Source organism: Dendropsophus ebraccatus, chromosome 6 (genome assembly GCF_027789765.1).
Source record: "Dendropsophus ebraccatus isolate aDenEbr1 chromosome 6, aDenEbr1.pat, whole genome shotgun sequence".
In the NCBI taxonomy this organism is placed as follows: Eukaryota; Metazoa; Chordata; class Amphibia; order Anura; family Hylidae; genus Dendropsophus; species Dendropsophus ebraccatus.
In genome coordinates, this window is record NC_091459.1 from 40,346,743 (window position 1) to 40,368,752 (window position 22,010).

The following is a 22,010-nucleotide window of genomic DNA, read 5'->3' on the forward strand; positions in this document are numbered from 1 at the left end:
GACGCCCCTGTGTCTCTCTTTCTGTCTCCAGACCACAGAGACTGACTGCTCAGCCAATCACTGGCCACAGTGCTGTCCCGTCTCAGTCAGTTGGCTGAGCTGGCTGGAGGAGGCTCAAAGAGGACACCGGAGACGCAGAAAAGGACACCGAGGGAGCATGGACAGATATGTATTGCACTTGGCTTTCTCATCATTAATTATAGGTCTATGGAGACCATCAATGAGATGGGGGGAGCAGCATGTGAAAAAGAGAAGTGCCTTGCCACATGCTCCTCTAGTTGTTATCTAACGATTAATGGGGTCTGAGCACTTACTTTTGGCAGGTCTGTGTGACATTTTTTGTTTTCTCTGGCATTTGTTCATCAGTTCGGAGCTGGGACAAATTACCTTTAAAAGAAACCTTGGGGAGAAATGGCAACCCCCCCCCCCCCCTAAAAAAAAATTATAATAAAAAATAAAAACCCTAATCTGAGCATGTTGAATTTGGAAAAAAAATGTGTTTGTATTGTTTTTAATATTAAACTTTGGCTTCTAAGTAACAACTGGCTACCATGTGTTTATACAAAAATGTCCCCAAAAATTTAAGTTCTTAAGTAAGAACATAATACTAACTGTCATTAATTGAAAAAAAAAAATACCACAAAAAATGTAAAACCACATGAAATTTATGGCATTCTTTACAAGCCATATAAAACACTGAAGAGGAAAACTTTGGCCTTCTTTATGTGCTTATATTTGCTGCCTCATAAATCAGAGCATTTTATGATGCACTTCATGCCTTTCTTGATTGAGTTTTGGTGGCATACATGTATTTTTTTTTTTTCTCTTTGACATTTTTTATACTAAAAGTCATGTAATTATTTGATTATATGATTTGATGAAAAAGTCTAAAAAGGCCACACAACGACTCCCAGGAGAACGGTCAGCATGCATTGTCTCTTGTGCCACCTGTTCTTGGATAGATTTTTGCCCCATTTAATTCTATGAGTAATAGAGTGGCATGAATAGGTAGCATGACAGGCATTGCAACACAGTAATTTCTGGTCTTGGAATCCCATGCAACCCCAGCCTTTGTATATTATGTTCCAGATCACTGTGATTCAGGCTTTAATTATTTTTACAATATGGGACTGGTTCAGGAGTAATAAACAATCGCTGTTGTTACTATAGAATACATCTATATCCTGGACAGGTGGCAAGCTGTATATGGCCATATACTTAGTGAATGTCCGTAATGTTTTACTGCTATATAAGTCTGTGCATGTCAAAATGTATTTTCATATTTGTTAAAGGCCCAAGGAAACCTTTTGTACTAATAAATAAGTAAACAGATGATAAGTTCAGGTATAAACACCTGACATAGGTATACATGGGTGCTCCTAATTAATAAGTAAGGGTACCTGCAGTCTGCCGAAGATCAGAAAGGACACATGAGACAACTCTGTGTTCAAGCTAAAAAGCATCTGTTTAATTGAGGGGTAAGCTTCTTGTTATAAGCGAAGATAAGGAAAAAGAAACAATTACAAAGTACACACCTTCTTCTACCTGCAGTTACACAGCCTGTCTCTTAAGAAACTGATGTTCTTGGCTATTGGGCCAGACTTAGCTGCTACTTTCTCAAGGTTAAGGGTAGCTTCACACGTACCGTATTGCTGCGTATTTAACGCTGCGTATTTATCGCTGCGTTTTTATCGCTGCGTGTTTGGTGCGATTTTTAAATGCGAGTTTTGATTTTCACATGAAAATCATGTGAAAATCAAAACTCGCATGTAAAAATCGCACCAAACACGCAGCAATAAAAACACAGCGATAAATACGCAGCGTTAAATATGCAGCAATACGGTACATGTGAAGGCACCCTAATAGGTAGACTGAGGGGGCTTCCTCTACATAGCTCCTGCTGCAGACTGTCATCACTACAGAGCATTAGACGTGTTTTACTCATAGAACCCAATCACCCGACTGAGGCCAAAAAAAGTATCACTCTGGCCTCAATTCACATGTTTTCCAATGGGATCTATGTTTATTTGCTGGGTGGATTAGTGCTGACCTCTGCATTAGTTCATTGAATAGGAGCCAGTAAGAAGAAAATGTATACTATAAATTTCACGTACAAATAGAATAAAGACGAGCTTTAATATTTATTAAAGAAACGCAACAGATGTTTCGGAATAAAGAGAAGGGCATGGTATATGCTCATGAAGCAGGTGCAATATTAACTGAAGCATACTGTGTATGGCAGAGATTTAAGTCTATTGGTGGAACAGACATAAGTAAAAACCTCAGTCCCGCCATGTGAATATCCAGCTGTGTGAATGTGTAAGCAGTTAGAACAGCTGAAGCTGCAGAGACACTAACACCTTGTCACTTGTTCTAATGCTTGTGGCAATGCTCCTTCTGAGGCAAAAACTGCCTTTCCTCCCCACCATACAGCTGTTGTTAATGTCTATGAAAAGCTGCAGGTCCACAAGCAGTTACTGAATAGATTCCTTGCAGATGTTCCTCCGTAATCGGCAGTAGATGGATACTGTATTTTTTAACTTACTTAGAGATAAGCGCGACGTGAGCATGCCCCAGTACAATCTTTCGGCATTTGAATACTGATGGGCGGTGGCTAAAGAAGCTGGATAGCAGATACTGCCATGTAATGCTGGGTTTACATGGAACGATTATCGTGAGAATTTGCACGATAACGATCGAATTCGAACGATAATCGTACGTGTAAACGCAGTGAACGATCGAACGACGAGCGAGAAATCGTTCATTTTGATCGTCGTTCGCAAAAAATTCGCCGATCGTTCCGTGTAAACAGTCGTCGCGCGATAGTCCCGCTGCCCGGGCTCCCGCTCGCAGCCCAGCCCCCCGCTCGCAGCCCGGCCCCCCGCTCATCCGCAGCCCCCTGCGCCGGCTTGATTGCCACCCCCGCCGCGGCTCTGATCGCCGCCCTGATCGCCACCCCTGCCGTCGCCGCTCCGATGCCCCCCCCCCCGCCGCCGCCCCTTCGGCCAATCAGTGCTGCCTTGCATTGATTGGCTGAAGAGGGGAGCCGGGAATTTCAAACAGCTCCCCTTCAGCCAATCAGTGCTGAAGAGGAGCACTGATTGGCTGAAGAGGAGCAGTTTGAAATTCCCGGCTCATCTCTTCAGCCAATCAATGCGCTGTAGAGGGGAGCCGGGGATTTGAAGACGTGCTACGCGAGCAGGTAATGTATGCTCATGGCCGAGGCGGCGGGGGCAATCGGAGCGGCGGCGAGGGGGCCATCAGAGCGGCGGGGGTGGCGATCGGAGCGGCGGGGGTGGTGATCGGAGCGGCAGCGGGGGTGGCGTTCGGAGCGGCAGCGGGGTGGCGATCGGAGCGGCGGGGGTGGCGATCGGAGCAGCGGGGGTGGCGATCTGAGAGGCGGGGGTGGCGATCGGGGCGGCGCAGGGGGCTGCGGTTGAGCGGGGGGGGCGGGCTGCGGGCAGGCCGGGCTGCGGGCGTGCGATCGCAAAACGATCGCAAAACTATTTTTCCGTACAATATATCGTACCGTCTAAACGCTGATCGTTATAAAAAAAAATCGTTACTTCGAAATCGTTAATCGTGCGATCGGGCCAATAATCGCCTCGTGTAAACTTAGCATTACACCCTGTCAATTGCAGTGAGTTACACCTAATGCAAGTGAATGGCCAGGTTGAGACTCCAAAGTGGCTGCAACCACAATCCAGTGGACACAAGAAATCCATATTTGATGGACTAACTTCTGCAACTCTGCAGTCTACAGGGTGTGAAACAGAGGTATCTGGTCATGCTAAATCACCATGTAGCTTTAGCCTAAGTACTAAGCAGAAAACCTCTGTAAAACACAACAAAGCAACAAGTGCACATATATCAGTAAAAAGTGACACATTCAAGATCCATATGTTTTATACTCTTTTTCTACACTGATGTACTTTGTTTATAATGTTATAATGTACAAAATGTGTGTCTCTTGTTATTGGGATATAAAACCTAGTTGAAGAAAAAACTGAAGAGTCTAAATTTCCTCTGTTATGCATAATATAAACAACAAGGCCATAAACTTGACAAATTCTTCATATGTTGCCTATTAAGAATCTGTTCAAAAATTTAATCAGTCAGAAAGACAGCAATGCCGAGTGTGCTGAAATAAATATTTGTGCCAGGAACCATCAAAAAATAATTGTAAACATGCACTCAACTAATAAATATGGGAAAATACAGCTCTGAACAGTTCCTGTCATGGACAGAGGTGGCAGCTGGGTGCACCGTGCCATACTGAAAAGAATACACCACTTCCTGCAGGACAGACAAAAAAAATTAAGCAAAACAACGGACGTGAAACGGCCAAAAAAAGACGTTGTGGGAACATAGCCAAACTGTAAAAACCTTTCCATCTGAATTTTGCCCTGTCAGTTCCACTCCTGATCTTGGCTACAAATACTGACCAAAATACAACATGTAAACATAGGCCCATGCTGTTATGTCAAGGGGGGAGATTGATCAAACAAACGTAGAATTGGCTCAGTTGCCCCTAGAAACCAGATTCCGCCTTTCATTTTCCAAAGAATCTGTGAGGAAAGACATAGAAGTAGAATCTGATTGGTTGCTAGGGGCGACCATGCCAGTTCTACTTTACATCTGTTTGATCAATCTTTATTATTTCTATGTAGTGACATCATTAGGTAAATAATGCTTGTTTTTGTGACATCACTTTGCACTTTATTCCACTCTTGTGCAATTATTGTTCATTGTCCAAAGGGGTCCCACTTCAGGTTTTGCTGCAGGACCCCATTTTACACCCCTGCCCAGGAGCTTTATAAAACACCTCTGTATTTTTAACTTAAGGGTACATTCACTGGTGTCGCTACCATAGAGGCAGACCAAGCAGCTGCTATGGGGCCCATGCGGCAGGGGCACCCATTTCAGCAAAGCTTGGTATGCCTCTAATGGAACTGCTCCCGCCAGAACCCTACCCCACCCCGGACAGCCACCGGCCTGCACCAGCCTCCAGACAGCTGTCTGCCCTCACCTGTATCCCACCATGACCCATTAGAGCTGCCGGCCTGCCCCGACCTCGGACGGCTGCCCACGCCCACCATACCCCCACAAACAGCTGAGCTGGGTTAGTATATGGGTATGCTGGGGGGGGGATTGGTCAAGTGTGCAGGATACATGGTGCCCCATACAGTTTTCTGCGATGGGGCTCCGTGAATACTAGCTACGCCCCTGGGTACATTCACACACAACACCAGGACCCCTGTTCATAGGACCCTTTGCACATATACAGTATGGACCTGATGTTCAGTTGCAGAAATTTTAGCATCAAATCTACCACTTGTAAACGTAACCTGCATTGTACACATTGTTGTGTCCTGCAATAAGATTTGAAAAATAAAAAAAGTTCTTGATTACTAATAATACATAGAATAATCCATACAGTAAGTTATTGATGACTTCTTATTCTTATGTTTTCATTGTAAGATTTGTTGACCCTTTTGGAAGCTGAGACTATCGTCTGCTTGGCAGTCTGATACGGCTCCATCTGTGAAGCTCATCAGTTGTCCCCAAACTAGTGTTTATTATGAACAAATATCTGACTGCTAGAAACATTGGCTTTCAGTCAGTGATTCAACCAACTGTTCAGAATGTGAATTGAGAGATAGTAGCTTAATGAATGGTAAAAAAAAAAAAATACATGCACAGTCAAAATAGAAACAGGCAGACGACAAAATGCTAAATACCACGACTGAGACTGGGTGGAATCATCTCTGGGAGGTTTCCTGGGCTTCAGGCATCTCGCATACACAACTCTTCATACTGCACATATATTTCAGACATGACTGTCAGATATACTCCACTTATTTCCCAAACATCTGTTACTGATACTGGGTAGACGGTGTCAGACAGTGGTAGTAAATAAGGTCTATGACAGTGAAACATAACAACCAATCACGACTCAGATTTTATTATTTAACCAACTCTGGAAAAATAGGAACTGCACTTGCCATAAGTTTTCTGCTAGACAGTAATGGAAAATGTGGCCCATAGCATTTGTATTAAATTTCCTTGCAGCACCAACAGAGGCGAAATAAGCATTACATAGTGCTCATACGAATGAGTAGGTTGTCTGTTTGACAGGTGCCCTATAGAGATATATAGTATTTGAAGATGTTTTTTTGTTTTTTTTTACCCTGAGGCTATGTTCACACTACGTAAGTTTCCGACCGTAGCGCGCTCCGTGAATAAGCGGCCGGAGATTTACGTAGTTTGCGTACAATGGAAAGTATAGGATCTACGGCTGCACAGTTCACACTACGTAAGAACTTATGCCCGGATCGTATGCGGCGCCGTAAAAAATGAACCAGACCATTGTTTCAGGACGCAAATGCTGTAACTTACGCCCGTAGCGTAACATTCGGTCCCGTACGGAGTGGTGATTTCTTCTTTTTTACACTTTGATTTGCCGATCCAAAAGGTTTTGTGGGGTGTCCGGGGCTAGCCGAAGATATCCAAGTAAAATACCGCTGTCAGGCCGGCCGGAGTTTTACACGTCCGGCCGCGAAAAATATGCGGCTGGACATATACGTAGTGTGAACATAGCCTAAGGGTGCATCAGACACAGTTTTTTTGTGTTTTTTTCTGGCCACTAAATAAATGCCAGTAAAACTGCCAAAGATTATCTTGGTGATTTTAGGCTATGTTCACACTACGTAAAAGTACGGCCATTGTTGCCGATGGCAACAACGGCCGTACTTTTACCGCGGTGGAACAATGAGTGTTGTTCTATGGGATCCCGGCCGGAGCGTACACACATTGCGCTCCGGCCGGGATCCCATATACCGCCGCAAACAACTGACATGTCAGTTTTCTGCAGCCGGAATTCTGCAGCCGGAATTCAGAAAGACCTGTCAGTTCACAAAGTGAAGCGAGCGGCTTGTGTATGAATTGATCAAGCCATACTGCCCCATGTACCTCGTGCCGGTATCTGATACACATGGGTCCCTACACTAAGTCCACACCGTGCCAGTCAGTGGCCACCAGCCCCGCAGGCGTGCACAGCCAGGGAACGGGGGCCATGGGACGGCCCTGCGACCCCCATGCCACAGGACCAGACCCAAAAACACCACACCAGAACCCGGCCAGCACCGCCGGCGGAGAAGGTCGCCCCCAAGCAGCACAAGTCTGGATAAGGAATTACACTCACCATAGCTGCAGCAAACAGAATGGGAAAAAACAGGAGGGATTAAAACCATATGCACTCAGGTGTCTCCTGCTAATTGCGGTCATGTGGGTCTCACCAGGAGGAGTGCAAAACACGGAGAAAAGAGAGAAACAAAATGCGGTTCAGGGATTCAGGGATTCAGGGATTATTACCAATAATACCTGTTTATAAGAAACATATATTATAACCTTACTGTGACCACAACCATTATCACTATAGTAACTAATACCACCATACCACTACTAAAATCCAGTATACCATGACCAATAATACCAGCATATAAAAAAACAAATATTACCACAGAATTTGTAAGACAAACATTTTAGGGTTCTCGCTCATACAGTATATAGTAGTTGGGCCCCATTTGTGCTGAGTTGCTAGTTCTCCTCTGTCCCCCAATAAACTAAAAAGCCCCTCTATGTGCAACCATATAGACGTCAAGACCCTCTGTGCCCCAATAGAGTAGCTGCATCCCCTATGTGCCCCAGTAGACTAGTTAGGCCCCCATCTGGGTATCCACAATAGTAGTTAGGCCCTTCTCTTCTCTCCCATACAGTATTAGTATGTAGTGCCTCCTCTGTTCCCCCATAGAGCAGTTAGCTATAAAGTCCATACAGTATATTGTAGAAGGACCCTCTGCATAACCACATGGTAATTAGGCCCCCTCCATGCATCTATACTTTAGGTAAGACCCCAGTAGCCCCCCACCCCTACCCCCATAGGTAGTACACCCTCCTACAGCTAGACCCCCCAGGAGACAGACATAGTTAGTAACCCCCCCCCAAGAGACAGTAATAGGTAGTAGCCCCCCCCACACACACACACATCAGGAGACAGACAAGGGTAGTAAACCCCCCCTCCCCCGCAGGAGACAGAAATAGGTAGCAAACCCCGGTGCAGCTAGCCCCCCCCCCAGGAGACACATAGGTAGTAACCCCCCCATAGAAATAGGTAGTAACCCCCCTGCAGATAGTCCCCCCCCAGGAGACAGAACTAGGTAGTAAACCGCCTGCAGCTAGCCCCCCCCATGGGACAGAAATAGGAATTAATAGGTAGTAATAGGTAGTAACACCCCTGCAGCTATCCCCCCTCCCTTATTCTCCCCTTACCCCATAAATGTTATCCCCCCATGGAACTGTGGAACTGGTGGGGAGCCCCTACCATAAACAGCAGCTGCCCACTCCCATGATTGTACTCTGAAATAAAACACATGTTGTTGTAGATGAAATAATAAAAATAAAAAAAGAGATTTTAACCTAGTGACCTGGCTAGCCTGTGCACAGCTCCTCTTCTCGTCCCTGCAAGTGAGTGACGACACTAGCGCGGGAGGCTGGAAACAGCCCGACGGTGACCCACAAGGCAGCCAGCCAATGGGCTGTCTGCTCCAAGTGCGCCTGGGATTCCCGTCTGACGTCATTCGGATAGGGGCGGCGGCAAAGGAAGAGATCCTTCTCCGACCCCATGCTGGGTAAGTGCCACGGCCCTGTGGCCTTTAACCTGCGGCCTGTGGAGACTGGGGGCAGAGATCATCCTTCTCCAGCCCGATGCTAGGTAAGCGGCAACTGCGCAGTCTGAGACCTTTTACCTGCAGCAGCTGCCAGCAGAGCCCCAGTAATCGGCTCAGCCCGTCCCTGCCTAGAGATTTCTATTATGGGAATTCCTAAACATGAATCACTGTTTAGAATTCTGTGTCAGATTTCAATAACAGCTTTTAGGAATACAGTATATATGTATCTTGAGGGTATTATATAGTAGAATAGTAGAATTGATTGAATACTATGTGCAGATATATATATATATATATATATATATATACCTCCACATAGTATTTAAGTAATTCTTCTATATAGTACCCTCAAGATCCTGCTATATATTACATATATGACACGCAGGGGCCTTCCGCAGCCAAGAGCTGTTTTGCATTAGCGCTTCTTCCGACCTGAAACTGAGTTGAAAAATAGCTTTGAACAAAAATCTTGAAATAGTGACCTACGGAAATATAAAGTATATTAGACAGTTGCATTCTCATTATCTCATTTTTGTCTATTAAATCGGATTATCTCAATAAAAAGGGTACTCCGGTATCATAAAATTGTATTAAAAAAAAGTATTATCCTAAGATAAATATTTTACTAATACTAATGCACCATATCTGACCCCCCCCCCCCCCCCCCAGACTACACCTGACAAGACATAAAGTGAAAGAAGCAGGTTAACAATTAGGGATGTGTTTTTTTCTCTCTATTGACGTTGTGTGAACATAGCCTATCACAGGAATTGCTCTGTCAAGCAACTAAACACTGGCAATGATCCCCAGAACCAGATCTTGACTCTAAGGTCCTACAACAAGGTACAGGCTGCTCTTTATGGCAGCTTGTATACTGCCAATGTACAGATACAGAATGTCCCCACAAAAATGTCAGACAGACATGTCAAAAGTATTGATCGGTCTGGGAGTTTTTAGACCCTGCATATCAAAACTTCTGACATATGTCTGTGACATGTCTTAAGTTTTTTGTGGTGACGGTGTCTCTCTAACCCCTTTCCTCCTCAGCCAATTTTAATTTCTGCGCTCTCGTTTTCTCCTCCTCATGTCTAAAAGGCCATAGCGCTTGCTTTTTTTCACCTACAAACCCACATCTTTCCATTACATATGCTGCAAAAGCGAAAAAAATATATATATTTGCGCAGTGAAATTAAGATAAAACAAAAAACCTTTTTTCTTTTAACTATTTAATAGTTCGGGCAATTACACACATGCCAATTTAAACTTTAAGTATGTGATGGGATTTTTTTATTAAAGAGAAAACTTTTAACACAGTAATCTCTTATATATGTACTTCATCGAACTATGAGATCAGTGCTTGATTACTATGGATTCCAGCAGCCCATAGTAATCAAGTTGCGAGTCGGGACCAGCATTGTTGCGGCCACAAGCACACATCGCCCCTAGGTGGCCCACTAGACCGCCAGATATGGGGTTTCAATAGCATTTAAATGCAGCTGTCAGTTTCAACAGCTGCATTTAAATGGCTAATTAGCCGTGTGCGTCGAACGGCCTGCGCACGCCAAAAGCCACGGTCCCCGATGGCTCATAACAGCAAGGAGTAAAGAGAGGGAAGGTAAAAAGAAGGCAAACATCTGGGACTTTAGCTTAAGAGTAGGGATGGTCCGAACCGAGTTCAGTTCGGGTTCGTAGGAACCCGAACTCTCGGTAATGATTCCCACTGTCTGCCCGCTCCATGCAGCGGGCGGATCCAGCGGAAGGACCGCTTGGAAAACTGGGATACAGCCATAGCCATAGACTGTATCCCAGTTTTTCAGGCGGTCCTCCCGCTGTATCCACCCGCTCCACGGAGCCGAGAGTTCGGGTTCATACGAACCCGAACCTCGGAGGGTTCGGGCCATACCTACTTAAGAGGCATCAGAATATAGAAGCACTTAAAAGGGAACTCCGTCAAAAAAAAAATCCTTTCAGATCAACCGGTGTCATAAAGTTATATAGATTTGTAATTTACTTCTATTTAAAAATCTCCAGTCTTCCAGTACTTATCAGCTGTTGTGTGACCTGCAGGAAGTGATGTTTCCTTTCCAGTATGACACGTTGCTCTCTGCTGCAACCTCTGTCCATACAAGGAATTGTCCAGATCATTAGAAAATCTCCACAGTGTTATACGGAACGTGAGAATATGCCCTGAGTTGGTTCACAGTGATACACTGATAGACGTATATTATATGCCTTTTAATCATTGTAATCAAAATATTTAACTATTTGTATAATCCAGTTTAGCACAAAAAAAAGACTTTTATTGTTATTACTTCTAAACGGCTTACCGCCCAAGAGCAATAAGATTGCATTTTCTTGTAACTACAGGGGGGAAAAAATCACCATTGATTAGTTCACACCAGCGCTAGTGACATCTGTCAGGGAGCGCTCATCAGTGGTTTAGAGCCCACATAATAGGCCTACTCCTCACATTTACAGTGAATCAATGTGTACATACTCCTAGCGTTACTCAGTCAATGTTTCATTACAGGAAAACGAGCAGTGACTGTGGAAAAATGGCAGTGACAGATTAATGTCAACAGAAGTGGTGAGATGAACACACTTATGCTTGGCTGTGCTCTTCTATAAAAATCTTGAAACACAGTCACATTTCTCAGAGCCAAATCTTAGAACATGTTAATGTCTGCCTTTCTGTCAAAATAATAAAAAAAAAGCTGTATAAAATACTGAGTTACTGTATATTAACACAATTAAAAATAAAACTATTCCAAGAAATTATTATGGATCTATCTCCTCTATGTATTCATAATCTTTTTTTTATTTATTTCTAGGACTCTTCTCTCTCTTCAGGTCATAGTCTAAGGGCCCTATTACACGGAGCGATAATCGGCCGAATCGCTTTGTGCAATAGAGACAACGATGAGCCGATGAAACGATCATCAGCTCATCGTTGGTTTGGGTTTGGACCTAAACCAGCGAGAGGGAGAGGTAAGGTATCAAGTGTTTGGGAAAGGACTGCATGGACATCGCTAACGATGTCCATGCAGCCCTTTCTCCCCGATTATCGGGCCGTCTAATAGGTCCAGTAAACAAGCACTGATTTAGCAGATTGGTGCTCATTTACTAAAATGATGAAGCTGTAGTCGGCCAGTGTAATAGGACCCCAACCCTTTAGAGAGGCGTTTTAGAGAGTGCCCAGGACAGTACTAGTTAAGTGATTAGGCAAGTGGTTAGTTAGGGGGAGGGGGAGGTCCCCCTATTAGATAGATAGGCCACTCCATTAGATAGGAAGGTGCCTTCAGTAGTTAATTTACCCCATCAAATAGGTCACCCCACAGCTAGTCTACCCTATTAGGTAGGTGCCCCTGTAGGCAGTTACCCTGATCTACAGAAGGTCCCTTCATATGTTATTTCCCCAAATAGCTAGGTCTCTCTGTATGTAATACCAGTCTGCCAGGTATTGACTGGAGTGTTATACACTACTTTAGTATATTCATATTTATGTCCAAACATCAATTTGTCCTTTATGTTTGTGGATGCAGCTGCTATAAGTAATATATTCAAATCACAATGCTATTTTAGTGACAATGAATTAAACTTTATCGTTAACAAAGTGCCATGCAATTCTCAAGAGTGAGTTCACACAGTCGGTTTTTCTCAAGTCCCATTTACACTTAACAATTCTCGGCCTTACTTGTCCAATTACCGTCCATTCAGGATGATAATTATTTAGTATAATAATGCATGAAAGGCCCCGATCAGCTGACATGCACAGCTGATCGTGGTCTTTTAACATGTTTAAAGGTCCTGGTTTGTGTAGCGATGGTCTGCTGCTCGTCACTCCGCCACTGACTTCAGTGGGCCGCTAAGAGTCGCTTGGGCCCCCTCCTGCTGATCCCTGCTTGCTTTCTGTGCGTGTAATAGCACAGTCAGAAAGTGGAACATTGAGCCACTAATTGCTATTATTGAATCCTGAGTCAGGAACAGATTATAAATAGAGTACAGGTCATTAATTACAAATAAAAAACCTGAATGTGTGAACGTACCATAATACTCTTTGGGGAAGATTTATCAAGTTGTCTTTAAAAATGCTCTTTGTTACCCATAGCAACCAATCACAGCTCAACCTATGGCTGCATCCAACTTCTTCAGCCACTGGTAATCAAAGGTAAGAGTCCTATTAGACAAAGCGATTTTTCATTTTCAACGATTAACAATAAACAATTGTAAATGTTTTTTTTTTTAGAAATGACCTGAAATCGCCCACCATAACACAGAAAAATAGTCATTAGTTAAAGAAGGAACAATGTGTACATACACAAAAGATTAGCGAATATTTAGCAAACATTTAGAGAACAATTAGCGAGAGATTAACAATAATTTTAAGGTCAGCTTAAAAGATGCGATCAACTACACCCAAACAAATACGATCAAATACACCCAAACGATTATTGTTTAAATTTGAATGATGAAACGAGTTTTCACACAATAATCATCCTGTGTAATAGGGCCCTAACACTGAGGGTTTCCTGGTAGGGAATCTTCTTTGTTAGCTAAAGCTTAACGCAATGTATGTTCATAGTTACATAGTTAATACACTTGAAGAAAGACACATGTCTATCAAGTTCAACCAAGGAGGGGATGAATGCAGGAAAGGGGGTATACAAGGAGGGGATGGATACAGGGCAGTATGCAGCTGTCTACAATGGAAAGCTTGTCTAATGTCCACTTAAGCAGTACATGTGATGGATCTCCATTATTTTAACCCCTTAAAGGGGTAGTGCGGCGCTAAAAAATTATTAAGCACCGCCCTGCCCTGCCCCAAGATCGCCGATCCACCCCTGGCCAGTGCAGAGTAAAATCAGTGGAATTCTGGCCCTTATGATCATAGGAGCGGGCTCGCTCGGCACTCTAGTGGTGGGGCAAGCAGCCTTAATGGACATAGTATTACATTTAAACTGCACAGGAACGGTATGAGACATAACTTTCTCCTCAGCGCCCCATGAGTAATACGGAACTATCAGGAGGTTAGATTAGTCTAACCTACTGATAGATTAGTCTAACCTGCTGATAGTTTAATGTAAAAGGCCCTTAAAGGGGAACTATCTTTGGCTGTCCACTGCTGTAAACAGTTTGCAATACCTTTACATGGCACAGTTTTTTGAGTAATTGGGCCGTACAAGTAATCCCTGTATCATTGATACCGGCTGCATAGAACATTCTTAAAGTGAAGCGTTAGATAATCTTTCTGTGTAAATAGACCCTGACAGATTATCTGCCAAAGATTTGAAGCCAAAGCCAGAAACAGACTATAAATAGGGAACAGGTCATAAAGGAAAGCCTGAGATTTCTCCTCTTTTCAAATCAATTCCTGGCTTTGGCTTCCAATCCTTGGCAGATAATCCTTTAGAAAATCTTTCTGTGTAAATGGACACTGATGGTGCGTTTACACAGAGAGATTTATCTGACAGATTTTTGAAGCCAAAACCAGGAACAGACTATAAACAGAGATCAGATCATAAAGGAAAGACTGGGATTTCTTCTCTTCTCAAATCCATTCCTGGCTTTGGCTTCCAAAATCTGTCAGATAAATCTGTCTGTGTAAACGCTCCATTACTCTGGCTTCATTGCATCGGTATACGCTGTCACCTGGACAGGACTTCAGAGCAGTTCCTATTTCTGCTGGGGAGAGATCACTCGACAGATCACTGACTTTAAACACGTCAAAAAATAATCTGTTGTCATTCGCACATCTCTCTGTGTAATAAGAGATGTGTCACCGATGGCTGCTTATAGGAGAAGGCTGCACGGACATTGCTAGTGATGTCTGTGCAGCCCTGGCTGCACAAATATAGAGCTTTTTAATGGGCTCTGTAAGCAAGCACAATTTAGCAGACTGGCGCTCATTCACACCGTGTAATAAGGCCTTTATTGTAAGACTGCTTGATAGATCTCTCCCTTCGTGCTTATGGTTGTGTTTTTGTGATATACAGCCTGTGCTATAAAACTGCCAAGAAAACAGAATAAATATATTTCTCTCGCCTGAGGCCTCAATTGTTGATTTCCAAATGGACTGTGCAACTGAGCTCTACTTTTTACTCCAGGACAAGGTGATCCTGCAAGACTGTCACTCCATATTTATATTCTATAGTTCTCTGTATTACATAGTGAACACATGCGTGCTTAACAAAGCTTTTATCCATAGTGAAAGGTATCCATGTAAAATTTTAATGAGTTAAATACATGACAAGGAGACAGAGCTGCCGCTTTTAAGTAATAAACATTTCATTTGAACACGATTCTATTGTTGCATTTGAAACACGCTAAGCAATTGTTTCCTCGGAGGAGATGATAGGATTGGAGGGAAGACAGGAATTCAGTGATCACAACAATTTTAAAGCAACAGATCAAATAATTGACTTATGACGCAGGAGTAAGAAGAGGAGAAAGTATGTGGGAGGCAAAAGGACAGCAATACAGATACTGTAGATGCAATTATTTCTTTAAAAATCCCATTCAAGAGATATTAAAGATTGGAGATTATGTACTGTATGTGTATCATATGAATTGTTTTTTCTTTCACATTCAGCTGAACCCTTTTACAGTGGCAAGATGCAGACCCAATACGGATATGAAAATCACTAAAAGCAGTCCTCAAACTGGTAAAAAAAAATAATGAGGCTCTTGGTTACCATTTGCGAAAAATGTAAACCATCCCACCATAATAAGGTGGCCTCGTGCCCAGGATGGACCTTACACTGTACATGGTTAGTAATAAGCCTATGCTCTGGGCATCCAGGATCCAACTAATAGGGTCAGTTCAGACTGAGCAAATTTAGCGTAATTCTGCGGCGGAGCTCTCTGCTGCAGAATCCCACCTGCCTCAGTGTCAAACAGTGTGTTTATGGGAGGGTTCACAAGCCTCTGCTCTCATGTCAATTCTTTGAGCGGAAGGCGGAGTTGGAGCTCTCCACCACGGAATTCCGCCGAATTTGCTCAGTGTGAACTGGCTCATACTGCCAGAAATAATAACCACCTGGGTGGGATGGGTGGAGTGCATGACAAAGTAGAGGCAGCCACTGCTTTTTCTTATTTTTATTTCAATTATTTTGGGGGGTTTCTTTACTCCCATAGGTATAGCCATTGCTAAGGGAGCAACATGCCAAATAGTGGTGGTCACACAGTGGCACTGGAGCAACATCAGCATCATCACCAAATTAAAGCATTGTTGTGATAAAAGAAGCCAAAAGTCGAATCAGAATCAAGAGACTAAAAAACAGAAGCTGGGCTACAACCATACAATAACAAAATACTTGAGATCTTGCCGACGTGCCAGGTTGAGGGCAGACCACTCATTCACAAACTGTATCCCCCAGTGCCTTCTTTATAAGTTAACCAATACATACCACAACATATTTGTCCTTGAATGTTAAGAATCCGAGTATGTACAACCGTAAGGCTGGGATTACATGGCAATTCCCGTTTTCATGACCAGGAACCACCATGTCTGTCATGCTGCCTACCTGTAACTCCAGCACTTATACAAGGAAATGGGCCCCAGCCTGTATTGCTAAAATAACACTAAAGACTGGCTTTTCTAATGGCAGCTAAAGTTTATGATAGCAGAAACTAATCCTTGGAGCAACAAAAAATAATGTATGTGAGATCTCTGGAATGGAATCAATACATGTTCCTACTTGGGTTACAGACAGGTTTTTCAATAGAAAAGTTTATGAACAACATATGGAACTTAAACCTCTTCTTCATCTACAATGAGCAGTTTAGTATTATATTTTTTTTCCACATATATTAGGGACTAAATAGAAAAAAAGGGCTTGAGAAAACAAAGACAAGTTTGAGATGCAGTGCTATATAATCCTACATTTTCATTATATCACAAGCATAGAGGAGGTGCAGACATAATGGGTATAATGGATTTCTCACTATACAATATAATGTAGGGGTAGTAAAAGAACACCTTGGGCTGTGTTATTCCAAGAGCTGGGCTTCAGAGGGGGTCATGGCCCAAGGATTTTCTCTTTGGTGTTCTTTGTATCTATGTGCCATACACCTCCTCCTCTGCCTCATACTAGACATAACACAATGGTCCAGATTTATTATTGGGAAAACTCATCCATCCTGATAAAGTAAATGTTATTTTTTTTGTTAAAAGTAGGCTGATGGAATCTTAAAGAGGACCTGTCACCCCCCGTACAGGCTCCCGACCCCCCGTTAGAGCCCCCTATACTCACGTGATCCCGCCGGGTCCCGCTTCCTGAGCCGGTCGGGTCACGGAGATATCAGTGCCCGAAGCCCGGCGCGCGCTGACAGGAGAGTCCGATGCCCATAGAGAATGACGGAGCATCGGACTCCCCATTCATTTTCTATGGGCGTCTGACTCTGCTGTCAGCGCGCACGCCGGGCTTCGGGCGCTGATATCTCCGTGACCCGACCGGCTCAGGAAGCGGGACCCGGCGGGATCACGTGAGTATAGGGAGCTCTAACGGGGGGTCCGGATCACAGTCTCCTTTAAAGCGAATGTACCATCGGGTACATCATTTTGAGTTTTTTTTACGTAAATGGATCGGACCCGGTGCAGGGATGCAGGTGCCGCTGTCCTTGTTTTGAACCGCCGCCAAGTTCCCACACACTGTGCTGGTCTATTCCCGAGCACCAGCCTGGCATGAAGCCCCCTTCCCTCTGTGACATGGCTCCATTGATTCTAATGGAACCACGTCACAAAAAGGAGGGGAGATCGTCATACTGGGGGCCAGCCACTAGTGCTTAATCCCAGGCCGGTGCTTGGGAACAGACCCGCACCATGAGTGGGAACCAGGCAATTCCAGAAGAAGAACCGTGCCACCGTCATCCCTGCACTGGCGCTGATCTATTCATGTAAAAAACTCAAAATGATGTACCTGATGGTACATTTGCTTTAAAACTTTTGAACAATGTTGTCATCCTATGCAAGATTTTCATATTTGTTATATTTAGTCTTTGAAGGGGTTGTCTGGTGTAAATTACTATGTTATGATGCTGCAGAGAAAATAACAGAGCTGTATACAGCATATCAGTGGAAGTTCTGTAGAAGGCGGCAGTGGCAGATACCAAGCAGCCTAGAAGCTGAGGCGGAACGGGTAAGTATACTGTCAGGACATAATGGCAGATTCAAGTCTCCCTCTAAGTGGTGCGGGCCTGCGGCTTCCCTGGTTGCCAGGGCCGCCATTGGGAATCCATCACCTCACACCACAGGCGGCGCAGGCTCCGGGAGGCAGAGAACACTCCAGCAGTATTCTGCTGCTGGGGTAGGCTCCTCTAAGTCCAGAGTGGCACTCCTGGAACCGAAGTAGGCGGCGTGGACCGTGGACAGGCATGTATGTTACATATACAGCTCTATTATGTCCCCCGCAGCGTCATAAAATTTACGCCAGACATCCCCTTTAAAGACCTTACATAACACATATGGAAACCTTAGGATGATAACATTGCTCATTGCCCCAGCAGTATCATAAAATAATCATTTACACCGGACAACCCCTTTGATTTATTCATTATATAGGTAGTCTTCCTTTGACATTATCACATTCTTCTACTGAATTTTGTTCAGCTTGCTATAAAGTTGAGATGTTAACACCAACTATCTCCCCTGACCTCTGGCATTCATACCAAGGGAAAACAAAATCAACATAAATCTCATATTTGTGGTCGGCTTTGTAACTTTTTTAAGAGTTAGTTCACCAATTGCAAAAAAAGAAAAAAACAACATACAAGACAAAAGGTCACTGACACGACAATACATGAGTAAATATACAAAATAAGTTTAATAACTTCATTAGAGTATACCTAAAAAAGCACAATCACATGGGCACATAAAAGTTGGTAAAAGCATGAGCGTGGGGAAAAAAAAGGATAACAGGGAGGAATTTAAAGTGACTCTGTACCCACAATCTGACCCCCCCCCCCCCCCCCCAAACCGCTTGTACCATCAGATAGCTGCTTTTAATCCAAGATCTGTCTTGGGGTCCGTTCGGCAGGTGATACAGTTATTGTCCTAAAAAACAACTTTTAAACTTGCGTCCCTGTGTCAAATTGGCGTGGCCTAAAGTGTGTGTGCCCAAGCCTTGCACCGCCTTTTTGTCCGTCTTTCCCACCCTCCTCACCATTAGGAATGCCTCAGACAGAATTTTTCCTATTCATCACCTGTCTGAACGCCGCACATGTGTTGGATCGTTAAGGCACCTGTGCAATGTTCACACAAGTGATGAATAGGAAAAATGCTGCCCAGGGCAATTTTAATTAGGACAATAACTGCATCACCTGTTGAAGAAATCCCAGGACAGATCTTGGATTAAAAGTAGCTATCTAAATGTACAAGTGGTTTGTGGGAGTCAGATTGTGGATACAGAGTCGCTTTAAGGTGCATAAAACTGGTAAAAAGTAAAAAAGACAATTTCTCCACAAATATCTGCAAAGTTTAAAGTTTAAAAAAAAATCTAAAGGTTATGTTCACATGGGCAAAACCCATTCTCATGTGCAGCACTATACTGGAGCCCATTCCTTTAAAATAGAGCTTTAGAGCATAACCACACAGAAAATAAATTACGTACATTTTTTATTGTCCCCCAAATCAAAGTCAATAGTAGCCGCACAAAATAGACATGGCAGTTTGCTTTGTGGACGCATAGAATCCCGGCCGCTGTGTATATACTGTGCATACACTGCTGCCGGGATTCCATAGGGTTTAATGCGATCAGCCGCTGTGATTAAACAACGTCCGTTGTTGCAAGCATGGAAAAACTGCCGTTTTTATTTAAAAAATACAGGCCTAATAAAGCAAATCATGGAAGTCAATGGTGAATTGACCATCAGTGAACACAGTATAAAATAATGGCTATAATTGATTATGGACATACAAATAATAAAAATGCTCATTATTTATGCTTTTGTTTTATTTTGCATTGTATTATGCATTGTTTTATTTTCACTTATAATTACGGCTGTATGTTGGTGTTATTTTACTGTGAGTGTGAACGTAGCCTAACAAGTCTATCTTTAAATGCATTTTACTTTGCTGTATTTTTTTTTCCCCAACACTTGCTGAAAACTTTTTGCACAAAGTGTTAAGAAAAATATATAGACAGACTAAATATTATTTTGATAAAACATGTAAGGAAATGATGATATGCAAAATACTGATGCAAATGAGCAACGAGAAATAAAGTACAAATTTCCATGTTTCTCAGGCGTTACATGCTCGCTAGATTCCTGTTCTGTACAGGCAGCTACTAAACCAAAGTGTTTCGCTACTAAATGTATCCTTACTTTGCAGCAAAGGCCAGTTTTATCATAATTAATAAAACGCCGTTAGTTGTGAAGTGTTAACGTAAAATAAATGTAATTAAAATAGACCTAAGCTGCAAATGCCAGGTGTATTTTAGCCAATGCAAGTCTGAAAAAGAAGCCATGCCAGCCTAGGTCTCCTAGCAACCCGCACATCCATGATAGAGTCTTTCACTGTGCAGCTGCTGTGGAACTAAAACTGACATATCATCCTTCTAAGCACTTCCTCAGCCTCATTATTAGGCCGGTTGGCTGGCTGCAGAGCCAGGAAATGAAGAACCTGTGGGAAGTTTATTAGAATGGAGACCCACATGTGTATATCCCTTCTACATAAAGTACAAGTTGGAATTATGCATTGTATGTTGATATCTCTGATTCCCCTATTGTAGAGTTGTATTCTTGTCTTGCTTTGTTGTTTTGTCTACATAGTGGAAGGAAAAAGTTAGTGCATCTGCACTAGTGAATCTGCATCACCACAGCAGTGTCACAAGAGAGAAGTGGATCTCATCTCTTGATGCCGCAGAGGGTTGACCAGCCAGAAACCTATTTCTAACTGCAGTGGTAAATATCAAAATGCAGGGGAGGAAGGTGCTGGCCGCTTCAACTTTGCCACTGCCCGCAAGTGCCATAAAAAATGCCATTTGTTGCACATCTGTATCACCCCCTCCCCTTCCCCATCAAACATGGCAGAGATGGGTGCAGCAAGAGGGTTAAAGGGCCAGAAACAATGACCACCAATGATTAAAAGGAACACAAGGTATTGCTAACTGTAACAAGAAAAATTAACCCCTTCTTACCCTGATTCTTCACCCTATCATGTCGCTGTACCTGATTGTTGTCCCTTAGTGTACCAGATAGTGTACCTGTTGCTGTAAGTTTAAAGAATTTGCAGCTAAACTTCAATGTAAAAGGCTCTGTCAGGAATGTGCAGTAGCCTGGTGTGAACTGAGCCTGTTTTTGCTTTTGTGTGATACCTGCTAGCTTCTCAGCATCCGGCAATGCAGGAGTAACTCAGAGCTCTGCTAGATTTGATTGCTGCTGCTGAGCATGTCCTTTGATTGACTTTTCCTCTGCCTGTCTGAAACTTGGAGGATCAGAGCGCCGGTCCAATGGGCATCCGGACCGGGCTCTGGATCCTCATAAAAGAAGGCTGAGCAAGTCTCTCAGCGCTGGCTATTAAGGTTCATACCCCGATCCCAGCTCCCCCTGTCTATTCCTGCTATCCCCGTTCCTAATCCCTCTGCTTGCTCAACCTGTTACCTGACCTCCCGCCATTCCTCTGACTATCCGATTGTTTGCTGATTCTGTACTGCGTTGCCTGTTTGGTTCTGACTTGGCTTGTTGACTTCCCTTTATTGTGTTTGGTTGTCTGTCTTGTTCTGTGTTACGCTTATTCAGTATAGGGAACATCTTTATGGTTTTCCGCGGCTGCCTAGGGCCGATTGAGGCAAGTAGGTAGGGACAGTGGGTGGGTTCAGACTCGGGGCCCACTATATTGTCTTGTCCCTACCTCCCCTGTCCTGACAGGTCCTTTACCAAATAATGTCTAACATTATGCCCACTCTTTGGTTCTAAATATTTTATTTATTTATTTATTTATTTATTTCAAATTTTCCTCCTCTAAAACCTAGGTGCATCATTTCAGGAGGGTCAGGAGAATGTTTAAATAACTATTGGATGAGGCCACCTTTACCTGCAGAAAGGCAGTTTAGGGGACCTTCATTCCTTAAATAGTTGGATGAAAAAACAACTTTCAGGTTCTGTTCACACGTCTTTTTATGCAAAATAATGGATGTTGTTTTTAAAATAATAGCTGTTCATGAACATCATATATGGCTGTCATTATGACTAAAAAAGACGTGTGTGAACATAGCCTCAAAAGGAATTTTTTTAGGTTTAATGAATTGTTCTGCATTAACAACTCATCTGCAGACCTATGCC